The sequence below is a fragment of the Euprymna scolopes genome, chromosome 29 (genome assembly GCF_053919585.1).
Source record: "Euprymna scolopes isolate OS-2025 chromosome 29, ASM5391958v1, whole genome shotgun sequence".
Classification (NCBI taxonomy): domain Eukaryota; kingdom Metazoa; phylum Mollusca; class Cephalopoda; order Sepiida; family Sepiolidae; genus Euprymna; species Euprymna scolopes.
In genome coordinates, this window is record NC_136510.1 from 61,570,175 (window position 1) to 61,587,067 (window position 16,893).

At 34.2% G+C, this 16,893-nt stretch overlaps 1 pseudogene; it reads left to right on the forward strand.

Annotated features, from left to right (window-relative positions):
- The first annotated feature begins 1,778 nt into the window (after positions 1–1,778).
- Positions 1,779–2,534, forward strand: LOC145252334 (uncharacterized; annotated as a pseudogene).
- Positions 2,535–16,893: the final 14,359 nt, after the last annotated feature.

Genomic DNA, 16,893 nt, shown 5'->3' on the forward strand with positions numbered 1-16,893 from the left:
GACCAACTAGTTACTGGCCTTGACTATAATATAAACAAGGAAATTAAGTTTTGTGAGCCTTGCTTGGATGGAAAACATCATCGTTCATCGTTTCCAAAATCTGGAAGAAAGCGAGCAACTCAGCTTCTTGAAATTGTGCATAGCGATGTTTGTGGAAGGATAGAGGCAAAATCGCTTGGTGGTGCCGAATATTTTGTCACGTTCATTGACGACAAATCCAGATTTGTGTGGATATATGTGCTCAAAAACAAACGAGATGTCCCCCAAACATTCAGTGAATGGAAAACTATGGTGGAAAAGTTCACTGGTAAAAATATAAAGGTTTTATGAATCGACAATGGAGGAGAGTATACTTCAAAAGAATTTGAAAACTACCTGAAGAAGGAGGGGATTAAGCACGAGTATACTGTTCCAAAAACGCCAGAACAAAATGGTGTTGCAGAGAGGATGAACCGAACATTGGTGGAGATGGTTCGATCAATGCTATTGGATTCTGAGCTGCCTAAGAAATTTTGGGCTGAGGCATTATCAACGGCTTCATATATTAGAAATCGGAGCCCAACAAATGCAGTAGAAGGTATGACACCATATGAAGTGCTGAAGGGACGTAAGCCTAATGTGAAACACCTACGCATTTTTGGATGTGATGCTTTTGTCCATGTACCGAAGGATGAAAGATTCAAAATAGACTCAAAAGCAAAGAAGTGCAAATTCCTTGGTTACGGGATTGGTATAAAAGGGTATCGACTCTTTGATACCAGAAAATCCAGAGTGTTCCATAGCAGAGATGTCATCTTCAATGAATCAGGTTCAATAGCTGAACAGGAGAAAGAAGAAATTGTAAATCCATCTCTGGTAGAAATTGGACACCAAGATAGCTCCGATGATGAAGACAACCCACAAGAGCTAACAGGACCCCGAAGATCATCAAGGCTAAAGAAAACCCCAGATCCGTATGGCAAATGGGTTTACATGGCTCATAACTTAAATGACCCATTGACCATGAAGGAAGCACTTTCTGGTCCTGAAAAGAATGAATGGTTGAAGGAAATGAATAACGAAATTTCGTCCTTACATTCTAATACAGTATGGGACCTGACGGAATTGCCCAGTGGACGAAAAACTACTGGTAGCAAGTGGGTGTTCAAGCGAAAATACGATGCTGATGGTAATATGGAACACTATAAAGCTCGACTTGTAGCTCAAGGTTTTCTTCAGAAGCAAGGAATCGATTATGATGAGACTTTCTGCCCAGTTGTGAGATTTGAATCTGTGCGAACAGTTATTGCACTAGCAGCACAGCATGATCTGAAGCTGCATCAATTGGGCATAGCCACTGCTTTCCTGAATGGAGAGCTGAAGGAGGAAATCTACATGAGGCAGCCAGAGGGTTTCAAAGTTAAAGGCAAGGAACATCTTGTCTGTAAATTGAAGCGAAGTATTTATGGCTTGAAGCAGTCCCCAAGATATTGGAATGATGCACTGCATGGTCAGCTGAAGAAGATGGACTTCAAACAGTTGGAAAGTGATCTTGCATCTACATAAAATCTTCAGGAGGAGACATTTTCATAACAGCTGTTTATGTTGATGACATCATTGTGGCATGTAAATCCACAAATCTTATTGAAGATTTCATGAAAGCGATATCAAAGATTTTCAAAATAAAAGATTTGGGAAAACTACACCATTTTTTGGGTGTGAAGATTATTTATCCCGAAGCTGGAAAAATATGGATTGGACAGCCTACATACACAGCAGATGTCTTGAGAAAGTTCCAGATGGAGAATTCCAAATCTGTGTCTACTCCAATTGATCCCGGAACAAAATTGACGAAGGCAACGGAAACAAGTAAACTGGTCAACAAAGAGTTGTATCAGTCTGCAGTTGAGAGCCTATTGTACCTGTCGACAAGGACACGACCGGATATTGCTCATGCCGTTGGAAATGTTTCAAGATTCTGCTCTCAACCTACAATGGAACACTGGAAGGCTGTGAAACATATCCTCCGGTACTTAAACAGTACACAAGGATATGGTTTACTTTATGACAAGAAGAAAGCCACCAATCTCCTGGGGTACTCCGATGCTGACTGGGCTGGTAATTTGGATGATCGCAGATCAACATCTGGATATGTTTTTAAGCTGAGTGGTGCGGCAGTCAGCTGGAGAAGCAAAAGGCAAACCTGTGTTGCTCTATCAACAGCCGAAGCTGAGTACATGGCATTGGCAAGTACAGCGCAGGAGGCTGCTTGGATGCAGAATCTTCAAAGTGCCTTGCTAGGATCTCCAGTAACACCAACCCTTATATATGAGGACAACCAGTCAACCATATGTATGGCAAGGAGTCCACAGTATCATGGAAGGGCCAAACATGTGGACATAAAGTTCCACTATGTTCGAGAACTGGTCGAGCGGGAAACTGTTAAGCTCGAATACTGTCCAAGTAAAGAGATGGTAGCCGACCTGCTAACTAAAGGACTTGGAAGCACACAGTTTGTAAGGCTCAGGCAACTTTTGGGACTCCATAAACTATAATGCAGACTGTCAGCAATTGAGGCGGAGTGTTGATATATATTCAATTGCTATAGGGTTATCTGCCCCTTTCCAAAACCCTTTTACTGTGGGGATTCTCTCCCCTTTTTATTGTAACTCTTCGGTTCTCTATGTGGTAAATAAAATACACACACATTGTGTGCGTCTTAGTATTTCGTCAAACAAAAATGTGTTCATAGTAATTTTTAAAACCTTTCTGGATGTCGCAGGCTCTGGTGATGAGGTATGTGTCCACACATTTTTATTAAATGACTTCCACTCATTTTCAGCAATAACCACAAAAGAATTATCAACCAATGGCAGAGCTCCGCGCCTAAAATAAAGACCTAAAATATCACAGTCACTGGGAGCCGGTTTGCCACTATAAAATGAGGGGACCAAAAAGTTGAGAGAGGAGATTCACCCTGCTGCGTCAGTGAACGCACGGACGGATTCTCCCACCCGACCTAAAGAGATGAAGAAGAAAAAGAAATAAGGCACCAGTGAACTGAAGCCGACTACGCTCTCATGTTATGGGCCAAAACGCCTTCAATTCTGACCAATGCCTAATTCACACAAACCAAAGAAAGAAAAGGAGAAAAACATAGGAGGCGAAGACGCCGTGCTGCTAGCTGTTGAGGAAAGAAGTCACCGCTTTCAAGTTAAAAGCCAGGACACATATCACCGACAGTAGCACGACCGGCCACCCACTTACCACCCCCATCGTCCGAAAAGATAAGTACGCTTACGAACATTCATTCTTTGTTAAATTATACAAGCCTACAAAAGTTCATTCCTTATCAATGCATACACACCTACAAACATCCTACGAACACTTTACCTCTTCTAATTAAAACTGTCATTAATAAATAAAACCGGTTATCAACCTTCAAAAAAAAAAAAAAAAAAATTCTCCGGGCCATACATCTTCCCATCGTCGCTTCTTGTGTAGTCATTGTGTTGTTACAGGCAATAAGATATTTGATCAATTTGTTTTTTTTTCTTTTTTTCTTCTTTGAAAAACGTTAGTCCTCCCCTGTGTAGTTTTTATAGTCATTTGATTTTTCATTGCCTTTTTAGAATTTTTCAATTGTGTGTGTGCGCGCGCGCACGCGCGCGCGTGTGTGTTTATTGGTGACAATTTCTCTTTGCTCCTCTGTATATATTTTTTTCTTTCTTTTATTTTCAAACTTCTTGGCCGTTTTCAAAAGTTTGTTGTTTTGTAGTCAGCTTCTACTTCTTATAATGTTGGACAGGGGTGAATTCGGGAATTTTGTAAGTTGTGGGTTATCGAAATATTTTCTACGCGTTTGAGAGTGTTGGGATTTTTGTCTGAAGGGATTTATCACTGAAAGACCTTTCTTTTTCCGAAAGGAAAAATCCTGTGAAAAGCCGGCAGTTTTTCTGAGGCTTTTACGGTTCACAAGTACTTGTGGTGTGGATAAGTGGGGGCATACTTTAATTGCTTCTGTTACAGGTTTCCTTTTTCGGACTGGAGGTCGATGTTGACGGGGGGGTGGATTTTTTTTTGTTTGTTGGAAACTACTCTAACAGTGCTCGTCGATGCAGTGCATATGGCGGTAACTTGACTCTACCACTAATATTATCACCAAGTGGGATGTTCACCCCTTTAACCGTTAGTTGGTTAGGGTGAAAGGTTATTTGGGCATGGTTCCTTTTCAACCAGTCTGCACCTAATATCAACTCCCGATCTAAGTCTGGAGTGATATAAAACCTAGACGAAGTTTGCACCTTCTTCATTTTAATAGGCAAATGGGCCATGCTTTTTAGTGGCATCCTTTGCCCGTTAGCGAGAGTAACTATTAGGTTAGAATCCCTTAAGTCTCCTATATGCGTTTTTAACTCCTCAAAAACTGATGTTTTTAGGAGCGAGACTTCCGATCCAGTGTCGATCAGTGCCCCTGTCTGTCTACCTCTTATTTTAACAATACACTCCACTCCAGAGCTCTCGTTGGGGATTTTATTTCTTCGGGTCTCTTTATTTTCCCAAGTTTTCTTGACCGATTTATTTCTTTGGTGGGCATCCATGACCTCTGGTGTTTATCCTTTCCCAGGGTTACTCCTTTCTTTGACGGGTTGTCATGGTTGCATGTCCGTGTGTTTGACCTCTATGGCGTTCGGTGGTGAGTGGGTTTCGAGTATAATTTGACCTTGCTTTTTCCTGAAGCGAAGTTATTTAATCTTTCTTCAGGCGTGCATTGCCAGTCTCGTTCTAGCCTATTATAGCTGGAACGCCCTCACTGCAGTCTTGCCGAAGCACACCCATAAAACTTATATCTTATAGCATTATAGCTGCTATAAGGTTCGGTTTTGGGTACCCTAACTCTAGTTGGGGCCCCCCTTGGTCCCTGATAACTGTTAAAGCTATTATTTAAGAAAGCCTGCTTCTTCTTGTGGCCACTTTGGAGTCGCTCATAGAGCCTTTTGCTTTGTCTAGCAGCAGACAAGGCCTCTAATAATGTTGTCGGATTAGATCTGATACATCCTCCTTGATAAAGGGGTTACTTAACGCATCTATGAAAAATTCAGCTAAGTGCACTTGCACAGCTGGACCTTCCCTCATCTCTGCGTCTCTATAAGCTAACTTAGCAAGTTTGTTCATTCTACTTGCTAAATCTTCGAGTGCCTCACCTCGATCTTGCTTTATTCTTATTAAAGCCCGAGCAGCGTCAGAAGCATTTGTAAGCTCGCCGTACTGGGCTGCTACTTGATCGAGCAGATCCTTACTGGTGCAGTTCGGATGATCATCGAGAAATTCTCCGATCATTTCCGATACTAGTCCGTCCGTAAAATCATACACTAGATTTACTAGCTCTGGGTCGCTATGCTGGCAGATCCATTCTTTCTTTTTCAGAGCTGCTAGCCATGGCTCAAAGTCGGATAGTTTTCCAGTACAAATTGAGATCTTCGATCCACACGTGAGGACTCTGTTAAATTGGTTAAATAGCCATTTTGTCTAAATGTATATTTTTAAATAGCCGACGTTTAAACAAAAAGCTCAATCAACAAAATAATTTTTACAAATAATTAAAACCAAAAAAATTGCAGAGTAACCAAAAGCGCAGAGAAAATAGTCACCTTAGTTTGTCTTAAGCGTTTTGGTGTCTTCTTTTGTTTTCTCTGTAAATGCTGGGTTAAAGTGGCTGTTTTTGAGATGAGTTCTTCGTTGTTGTGTTTCCGTGGACGTTGATTAATCTTGTGTTACTTTTCTTTAGTTTTTGTGTCCGTGGATTTTTATTTGTCTCGTCGTTGATTTTTTTTATCTTGTGTCCGTGGATTTTTATTTGTCTAGTCGTTGATTTTTTTTATTTTTTGTCCGTGGATTTTTATTTGTCTAGTCGATGATTTTTTTTATCCTGTGTCCGTGGATTTTTATTTGTCTAGTAGTTGATTTTTTTTATTTTTTGTCCATGGCCTTTTATTTGTCTATTCTTTGATTTTTTTTATCTTGTGTCCGTGGATTTTTATTTGTCTAGTCGTTGATTTGTTTTATCCTGTGTCCGTGGATTTTTATTTGTCTAGTCGTTGATTTTTTTTTTATCTTGTGTCCGTGGATTTTTATTTGTCTAGTCGTTTATTTTTTTAATCTTGTGTCAGTGGATTTTTATTTGTCTAGACGTTGATTTTCTTTTATCTTGTGTCCGTGGATTTTTATTTGTCTAGTGGTTGATTTTTTTTATCTTGTGTCCGTTGATTTTTATTTGTCTAGTGGTTGATTTTTTTTTATCTTGTGTCCGTGGATTTTTAGTTGTCTAGACGTTGATTTTTTTTTTTATCTTGTGTCAGTGGATTTTTATTTGTCTAGACGTTGATTTTTTTTTATCTTGTGTCAGTGGATTTTTATTTGTCTAGACGTTGATTTTTTTTTATCTTGTGTCCGTGGATTTTTATTTGTCTAGACGTTGATTTTTTTTATCTTGTGTCCGTGGATTTTTATTTGTCTAGTGGTTGATTTTTTTTATCTTGTGTCCATGGATTTTTATTTGTCTAGACGTTGATTTTTTTTTATCTTGTGTCCGTGGATTTTTATTTGTCTAGACCTTGATTTTTTTTATCTTGTGTCCGTGGATTTTTATTTGTCTAGTCGTTGATTTTTTTTATCTTGTGTCAGTGGATTTTTATTTGTCTAGACGTTGATTTTTTTTATCTTGTGTCAGTGGATTTTTATTTGTCTAGACGTTGATTTTTTTTTATCTTGTGTCCGTCGATTTCTATTTGTCTAGACGTTGATTTTTTTTTTATCTTGTAACCGTGGATTTTTATTTGTCTAGACGTTGATTTTTTTTATCTTGTGTCCGTGGATTTTTATTTGTCTAGTCGTTGATTTTTTTTTATCTTGTGTCCGTGGATTTTTTATTCGTCTAGTCGTTGATTTTTTTTATCCTGTGTCCGTGAAGTTTTATTTGTCTAGTCGTTGATTTTTATTATCTTGTGTCCGTGGATTTTTATTGGTCTAGTCGTTGATTTTTTTTGTCATATGTCCGTGGATTTTTATTTGTTTAGTCGTTGATTTTTTATATCTTGTGTCAGTGGCTGTTTATTTGTCAAGTCGTTGATTTTTTTTTTATCTTGTGTCCGTGGATTTTTATTTGTCTAGTCGTTGATTTTTTTTATCTTGTGTCCGTGGATTTTTATTTATCTAGTCGTTGGTTTTTTTTTATCTTGTGTCCGTGGATTTTTATTTGTCTAGTCGTTGATTTTTTTTATTTTTTGTCCGTGCATTTTTATTTGTCTAGTAATTGATTTTTTTTTATCCTGTGTCCGTGGATTTTTATTTGTCTAGTCGTTGATTTATTTTATCTTGTGTCGGTGGATTTTTATTTGTCTAGTCGTTGATTTTTTTTATCTTGTGTCCGTGGATTTTTATTTGTCTAGTCGTTGATTTTTTTATCTTGTGTCCGTGGCTGTTTATTTGTCAAGTCGTTGATTTTTTATCTTGTGCACGTGGATTTTTATTTGTCTAGTCGTTGATTTTTTTATATTGTGTCCGTGAATTTTTATTTGTCTAGTCGTTGATATTTTTATATTGTGTCCGTGGATTTTTATTTGTCTAGTCGTTGACTTTTTTATCTTGTGTCCGTGGATTTATATTTGTCTAGTCGTTGATTTTTTTATATTGTGTCCGTGAATTTTTATTTGTCTAGTCGTTGATATTTTTATATTGTGTCCGTGGATTTTTATTTGTCTAGTCGTTGACTTTTTTATCTTGTGTCCGTGGATTTATATTTGTCTAGTCGTTGATTTTTTTATCTTGTGTCCATGGATTTTTATTTGTCTATTCTTTGACTTTTTTTATCTTGTCTCCGTGGATTTTTATTTGTCTAGTCGTTGATATTTTTTATCCCGTGTCCGTCGATTTTTTTTGTCTTGTCGTTGATTTTTTTTATCATGTGTCCGTGGATTTTTATTTGTCTAGTCGTTGATCTTTTGTATCTTGTGTCCGTGGATTTTTATTTGTCTAGTCGTTGATTTTTTTTACCCCGTGTCTGTGGATTTTTATTTGTCTAGTCGTTGAGTTTTTTCATATTGTGTCCGTTGATTTTTTTATCTTGTGTCCGTGGATTTTTATTTGTCTAATAATTTATTTTGAATCTTTTGTCCGTGGATTTTTATTTGTCTAGCCGGTGATTTTTTTATCTTTTGCCCGTGGATATTTATTTTTCTAGTCGTTGATTTGTTTTACCTTGTGCCCATGGATTTTACTTTGTCTAGTCGTTGATTTTTTTATTTTTTGTCCATGGATTTCTATTTGTCTAGCCGTTGATTTATTTATCTTGTGTCCGTGGATTTTTATTGATATAGTTGATTTTTTGTATCTGGTGTCCGTGGATTTTTATTTGTCTAGTCGTTGATTTTTTTTATATTGTGTCCGGGGATTTTTATTTATCTAGTCGTTGATTTTTGTTTTACTTGTGTCCGTGGATTTTTATTTGTCTAGTCGTTGATTATTTTTATCTTGTGTCCATGGATTTTTATTTGTCTAGTGGTTGATTTTTTTTTATCCTGTGTCCGTGGATTTTTATTTGTTTAGTCGTTAATTTTTTTTAATATTGTGTCCGTGGATTTTTATTTGTCTAGTCGTTGATTTTTTTTATCTTGTGTCCGTGGATTTTTATTTGTCTAGTCGTTGCTTTTTTATATCTTGTGTCCGTGGATTTTTATTTGTCTAGTCGTTGATTTTTTTTATCTTGTGTCAGTGGATTTTTATTTGTCTAGTCGTTGATTTTTTTCCTGTGTCCGTGGATGTTTATTTGTCTTGTCGTTGATTTTTTTATCTTGTGTCCGTGGATGTAAATTTTTCTAGTCGTTGATTTTTTAATCTTGTGTCCGTGGATTTTTATTTGTCTAATAATTTATTTTTTATCTTTTGTCCGTGGATTTTTATTTGTCTAGTCGTTGATTTTTTTTATCTTGTGTTCGTGGATTTTTATTTGTCTAGCCGTTGATTTTTTTATCTTGTGTCCGTGGATTTTTATTTGTCTAGTCGTTGATTTTTTTAATCTTGTGTCCGTGGATTTTTATTTGTCTAGTCGTTGATTTTTTTTACCCCGTGTCTGTGGATTTTTATTTGTCTAGTCGTTGAGTTTTTTCATATTGTGTCCGTGGATTTTTATTTGTCTAGTCGTTGATAATATTTAATCTTGTGTCCGTGGATTTTTATTTGTCTAGTCGTTGATGTTTTTTACCTTGTGTCTGTGGATTTTTATTTGTCTAGTCGTTGATTTTTTTCATATTGTGTCCGTGGATTTTTATTATCTAGTTGTTGATTTTTTTAAACTTGTGTCCGTCGATTTTTATTTGTCTAGTAGTTGATTTTTTTTATCTTTTGCCCGTGGATATTTATTTTTCTAGTCGTTGATTTGTTTTACCTTGTGTCCATGGATTTTACTTTGTCTAGTCGTTGATTTTTTTTTTTTTTGTCCATGGATTTCTATTTGTCTAGCCGTTGATTTCATTTATCTTGTGTCCGTGGATTTTTATTGATATAGTTGATTTTTTGTATTTTGTGTCCGTGGATTTTTATTTGTCTAGTCGTTGATTTTTTTTATATTGTGTCCGTGGATTTTTATTTGTCTAGTCGTTGATTTTTTTATCTTGTTTCCGTGGATTTTTATTTGTCAAGTCGTTGATTTTTTTTATCTTGTGTCCGTGGATTTTTATTTGTCTAGTCGTTGCTTTTTTATATCTTGTGTCCATGGATTTTTATTTGTCTAGTCGTTGATTTTTTTTATCTTGTGTCCGTGGATTTTTATTTGTCTAGTCGTTGATTTTTTTTCCTGTGTCCGTGGATTTTTATGTGTCTAGTCGTTGATTTTTTTATCTTGTGTCCGTGGATGTAAATTTTTCTAGTCGTTGATTTTTTTATCTTGTGTCCGTGGATTTTTATTTGTCTAATAATTTATTTTGAATCTTTTGTCCGTGGATTTTTATTTGTCTAGCCGGTGATTTTTTTATCTGGTGTCCGTGGATTTTTATTTGTCTAGTCGTTGATTTTTTTAATCTTGTGTCCGTGGATATTTATTTGTCTAGTCGTTGATTTTTTTATCATGTGTCCGTGGATTTTTACTTGTCTAGTCGTTGATTTTTTTTATCTTGTGTCCGTGGATTTTTATTTGTCTAGTCGTTGATTTTTTTTACCCCGTGTCTGTGGATTTTTATTTGTCTAGTCGTTGAGTTTTTTCATATTGTGTCCGTGGATTTTAATTTGTCTCGTCGTTGATAATATTTAATCTTGTGTCCGTGGATTTTTATTTGTCTAGTCGTTGATTTTTTTTATCTTGTGTCCGTGGATTTTTATTTGTCTAGTCGTTGATTTTTTTTCCTGTGTCCGTGGATTTTTATGTGTCTAGTCGTTGATTTTTTTATCTTGTGTACGTGGATGTAAATTTTTCTAGTCGTTGATTTTTTTATCTTGTGTCCGTGGATTTTTATTTGTCTAATAATTTATTTTGAATCTTTTGTCCGTGGATTTTTATTTGTCTAGCCGGTGATTGTTTTATCTGGTGTCCGTGGATTTTTATTTGTCTAGTCGTTGATTTTTTTAATCTTGTGTCCGTGGATATTTATTTGTCTAGTCGTTGATTTTTTTATCATGTGTCCGTGGATTTTTACTTGTCTAGTCGTTGATTTTTTTTATCTTGTGTCCGTGGATTTTTATTTGTCTAGTCGTTGATTTTTTTTACCCCGTGTCTGTGGATTTTTATTTGTCTAGTCGTTGAGTTTTTTCATATTGTGTCCGTGGATTTTAATTTGTCTCGTCGTTGATAATATTTAATCTTGTGTCCGTGGATTTTTATTTGTCTAGTCGTTGATGTTTTTTACCTTGTGTCTGTGGATTTTTATTTGTCTAGTCGTTGATTTATTTCATATTGTGTCCGTGGATTTTTATTATCTAGTTGTTGATTTTTTTTAACTTGTGTCTGTGGATTTTTATTTGTCTAGTAGTTGATTTTTTTTTATCTTTTGCCGGTGGATATTTATTTTTCTAGTCGTTGATTTGTTTTACCTTGTGCCCATGGATTTTACTTTGTCTAGTCGTTGATTTTTTTATTTTTTGTCCATGGATTTCTATTTGTCTAGCCGTTGATTTTATTTATCTTGTGTCCGTGGATTTTTATTGATATAGTTGATTTTTTGTATCTGGTGTCCGTGGATTTATATTTGTCTAGTCGTTGATTTTTTTTATATTGTGTCCGGGGATTTTTATTTATCTAGTCGTTGATTTTTGTTTTACTTGTGTCCGTGGATTTTTATTTGTCTAGTCGTTGATTATTTTTATCTTGTGTCCATGGATTTTTATTTGTCTAGTGGTTGATTTTTTTTTATCCTGTGTCCGTGGATTTTTATTTGTTTAGTCGTTAATTTTTTTTAATATTGTGTCCGTGGATTTTTATTTGTCTAGTCGTTGATTTTTTTTATCTTGTGTCCGTTGATTTTTATTTGTCTAGTCGTTGCTTTTTTATATCTTGTGTCCGTGGATTTTTATTTGTCTAGTCGTTGATTTTTTTTATCTTGTGTCAGTGGATTTTTATTTGTCTAGTCGTTGATTTTTTTCCTGTGTCCGTGGATGTTTATTTGTCTTGTCGTTGATTTATTTTATCTTGTGTCCGTGGATGTAAATTTTTCTAGTCGTTGATTTTTTAATCTTGTGTCCGTGGATTTTTATTTGTCTAATAATTTATTTTTTATCTTTTGTCCGTGGATTTTTATTTGTCTAGTCGTTGATTTTTTTTATCTTGTGTTCGTGGATTTTTATTTGTCTAGCCGTTGATTTTTTTATCTTGTGTCCGTGGATTTTTATTTGTCTAGTCGTTGATTTTTTTAATCTTGTGTCCGTGGATTTTTATTTGTCTAGTCGTTGATTTTTTTTACCCCGTGTCTGTGGATTTTTATTTGTCTAGTCGTTGAGTTTTTTCATATTGTGTCCGTGGATTTTAATTTGTCTAGTCGTTGATAATATTTAATCTTGTGTCCGTGGATTTTTATTTGTCTAGTCGTTGATGTTTTTTACCTTGTGTCTGTGGATTTTTATTTGTCTAGTCGTTGATTTTTTTCATATTGTGTCCGTGGATTTTTATTATCTAGTTGTTGATTTTTTTAAACTTGTGTCCGTGGATTTTTATTTGTCTAGTAGTTGATTTTTTTTATCTTTTGCCCGTGGATATTTATTTTTCTAGTCGTTGATTTGTTTTACCTTGTGTCCATGGATTTTACTTTGTCTAGTCGTTGATTTTTTTTTTTTGTCCATGGATTTCTATTTGTCTAGCCGTTGATTTCATTTATCTTGTGTCCGTGGATTTTTATTGATATAGTTGATTTTTTGTATCTTGTGTCCGTGGATTTTTATTTGTCTAGTCGTTGATTTTTTTTATATTGTGTCCGTGGATTTTTATTTGTCTAGTCGTTGATTTTTTTATCTTGTTTCCGTGGATTTTTATTTGTCAAGTCGTTGATTTTTTTTATCTTGTGTCCGTGGATTTTTATTTGTCTAGTCGTTGCTTTTTTATATCTTGTGTCCATGGATTTTTATTTGTCTAGTCGTTGATTTTTTTTATCTTGTCTCCGTGGATTTCTATTTGTCTAGTCGGTGATTTTTTTTCCTGTGTCCGTGGATTTTTATGTGTCTAGTCGTTGATTTTTTTATCTTGTGTCCGTGGATGTAAATTTTTCTAGTCGTTGATTTTTTTATCTTGTGTCCGTGGATTTTTATTTGTCTAATAATTTATTTTGAATCTTTTGTCCGTGGATTTTTATTTGTCTAGCCGGTGATTTTTTTATCTGGTGTCCGTGGATTTTTATTTGTCTAGTCGTTGATTTTTTTAATCTTGTGTCCGTGGATATTTATTTGTCTAGTCGTTGATTTTTTTATCATGTGTCCGTGGATTTTTACTTGTCTAGTCGTTGATTTTTTTTATCTTGTGTCCGTGGATTTTTATTTTTCTAGTCGTTGATTTTTTTTACCCCGTGTCTGTGGATTTTTATTTGTCTAGTCGTTGAGTTTTTTCATATTGTGTCCGTGGATTTTAATTTGTCTCGTCGTTGATAATATTTAATCTTGTGTCCGTGGATTTTTATTTGTCTAGTCGTTGATGTTTTTTACCTTGTGTCTGTGGAATTTTATTTGTCTAGTCGTTGATTTTTTTCATATTGTGTCCGTGGATTTTTATTATCTAGTTGTTGATTTTTTTTAACTTGTGTCTGTGGATTTTTATTTGTCTAGTAGTTGATTTTTTTTTATCTTTTGCCCGTGGATATTTATTTTTCTAGTCGTTGATTTGTTTTACCTTGTGTCCATGGATTTTACTTTGTCTAGTCGTTGAATTTTTAATTTTTTGTCCATGGATTTCTATTTGTCTAGCCGTTGAATTTATTTATCTTGTGTCCGTGGATTTTTATTGATATAGTTGATTTTTTGTATCCGGTGTCCGTGGATTGTTATTTGTCTAGTCCTTGATTTTTTTTATATTGTGTCCGGGGATTTTTATTTATCTAGTCGTTGATTTTTTTTTTACTTGTGTCCGTGGATTTTTATTTGTCTAGTCGTTGATTATTTTTATCTTGTGTCCATGGATTTTTATTTGTCTAGTGGTTGATTTTTTTTTATCCTGTGTCCGTGGATTTTTATTTGTTTAGTCGTTGATTTGTTTTAATATTGTGTCCGTGGATTTTTATTTGTCTAGTCGTTGATTTTTTTGATCTTGTGTCCGTGGATTTTTATTTGTCTAGTCGTTGCTTTTTTATATCTTGTGTTCGTGGATTTTTATTTGTCTAGTCGTTGATTTTTTTTATCTTGTGTCAGTGGATTTTTATTTGTCTAGTCGTTGATTTTTTTTCCTGTGTCCGTGGATTTTTATTTGTCTAGTCGTTGATTTTTTTTATCTTGTGTTCGTGGATTTTTATTTGTCTAGCCGTTGATTTTTTTTAATCTTGTGTCCGTGGATATTTATTTGTCTAGTCGTTGATTTTTTTTATCTAGTGTCCGTGGATTTTTATTTGTCTAGTCGTTGATTTTTTTTTATCCTGTGTCCATGGATTATTATTTGTCTAGTAGTTGATTTTTTTTATCTTGTGTCCGTGTATTTTTATTTGTCTAGTCGTTGATTTTTTTATCTTGTGTCAGGTGATACTTATTTGTCTAGTCGTTGATTTTTTTTTATCCTGTGTCCGTGAGTTTTCATTTATCTAGTGGTTGATTTTTTTTGATCTTGTGTCCGTGGATTTTTTTTTGTCTGGTCGTCGATTTGTTTATCTTGGGTCCGTGGATTTTTATTTGTCAAGTCGTTAATTTTTTTTATCTTGTGTCCGTGGATTTTTATTTGTCTAGTCGTTGATTTTTTTATATCTTGTGTCCGTGGATTTTTATTTGTCTAGTCGTTGCTTTTGTTTATCTTTTGTCCGTGGATATTTATTTGTCTAGTCGTTAACTTTTTTCCGGTGTCCGTGGATTTTTATTTGTCTAGTCGTTGATTTTTTTATCTTGTATCCGTGGATTTTTATTTGTCTAGTCGTTGATTTTTTTTATCTTGTGTCCGTGGATTTGTCTACTAAATGATTTTTTATCTTGCCTCCGTGGATTTTTATTTGTCTAGTTGTTGATATTTTTATATTGTGTCCGCGGATTTTTATTTGTCTAGTCGTTGGTTTATTTTATATTTCGTCCTTGATTTTTATTTGTCTAGTCGCTGATTTGTTTTATCAACGACTGTCGTTGATTTTGTTTATCTTGTGTCCCTGAATTTGTATTTGTCTAGTCGTTGATATTTTTTATCTTGTGTCCGTGGATTTATATTTGTCTAGTCGTTGATTTTTTTTATCTGGTGTACGTGGATTTTTATTTGACTAGTCGTTGATTTTTTTTATCTGTGTCGGTTGATTTTTATTTGTCTAGTCGTTGATTATTTTCATCTTGTGTCCGTGGATTTGTATCCGTCTAGTCGTTGATTTTTTTATCTGTGTCCGTGGATTTTTATTCGTCTACCTGTTGATTTTTTTTTATGTTGTGTCCGTGGATTTTTATTTGTCTAGGCGTTGATTTTTTTTATCTTGTGTGCGTGGATGTGTTTTTGTATAGTTGTTTTTTTTTATCTTGTGTCCGTGGATTTTTATTTGTCTAGTCGTTGATTATTTTCATCTTGTGTCCGTGGATTTGTATCTGTCTAGTCGTTGATTTTTTTATCTTTGTCCGTGGATTTGTATTCGTCTACCTGTTGATTTTTTTTTATCTTGTGTCCGTGGATTTTTATTTGTCTAGTCGGTTATTTTTTTATCTTGTGTCCGTGGATGTTTTTTTGTATAGTTGTTTGTTTATCTTGTGTCCGTGGATTTTTATTTGTCTAGTCGTTGATTTTGTTTATCTTGTGTCCGTGGATTTTTATTTGTCTAGTGGTTGATTTGTGTTATCTTGTGTCCGTGGATTTTTATTTGTCTATTCGTTGATTTTTATCTTGTGTCCGTGGATTTTTATTTTATTTGTCGTTGATTTTTTTATACTATGTCCGTGGATAATAATTTTTCTAGTTGTTGATATTATTTATCCTGTGTCCGTGTATTTATATTTGTCTAGTGGTTGATTTTTTTATCGTGTGTCCGTGTATTTTTATTTGTCTAATCGTTGATTTTTTTATCTTGTGTCCGTGGATATTTATTTGTCTAGTCGTTGATTTTTTATCTTGTGTCCGTGGATTTTTATTTGTCTAGTTGTTTTTTTTTATCGTACGTCTGTGGATTTTTATTTGTCTAGTCGTTGAAATTTTTTTACCTTGTGTCCGTGGATTTTTATTTGTCAAGTCGTTAATTTTTTTTATCTTGTGTGCGTGGATGTTTATTTGTCTAGTCGTTGATTTTTGTATCTTGTGTCCGTGGATTTGTATTTGTCTAGTGGTTGATTTTTTTTATCTTGTGTCCGTGGATTTTTATTTGTCTAGTCGTTGATTTTTTTTATCTTGTGTCCGTGGATTTTTTTCGTCTAGTCGTTGATTTTTTATATCTTGTGTCCGTGGATTTTTATTTGTCTAGTCGTTGATTTTTTTATCTTGTGTCCGTAGATATTTATTTGTCTAGTCGTTGATTTTTTTTCCTGTGTCCGTGGATTTTTATTTGTCTAGTCGTAGATTTTTTTATCTTGTGTCCGTGGATGTAAATGTTTCTAGTCGTTGATCTTTAAATCTTGTGTCCGTTGATTTTTATTTGTCTAATAATTGATTTTTTATCTTCTGTCCGTGGATTTTTATTTGTCTAGTCGTTGATTTTTTTATCTTGTGTCCGTGGATTTTTATTTGTCTAGTCGTTAATTTTTTTTATCTTGTGTCCGTTGATTTTTAGTTGTCTAGTCGTTGAGTTTTTTTATATTGTGTCCGTGAATTGTATTTATCAAGTCGTATATTTTTTTGTCTTCTGTCAATAGATTTCTATTTGTCTGGTCGTTGATTTTTTTGTCTTGTGTCCGTGGATTTTTATTTGTCTAGTCGTTGATTTTTTTAATCTTGTGTCCGTGGATATTTATTTGTCTAGTCGTTGATTTTTTTATCATGTGTCCGTGGATTTTTATTTGTCTAGTCGTTAATTTTTTTATTTTGTGTCCGTGGATTTTTATTTGTCTAGTGGTTGATTTTTTTTTTATCTTGTATCCGTGGATTTTTATTTGTCTAGTCTATTATTTTTTTTTATCTTGTGTCCGTGGATTTTTATTTGTCTATTCGTTGATTTTTTATTATCTTGTATCGGTGGATTTTTATTTGTCTAGTCGTTGATTTTTTTATCCTGTGTCCGTTGATTTTTATTTGCCTAGTTGATGTTTTGTATCTGGTATACGTTGATTTTTATTTATCTAGTCGTTGATTTG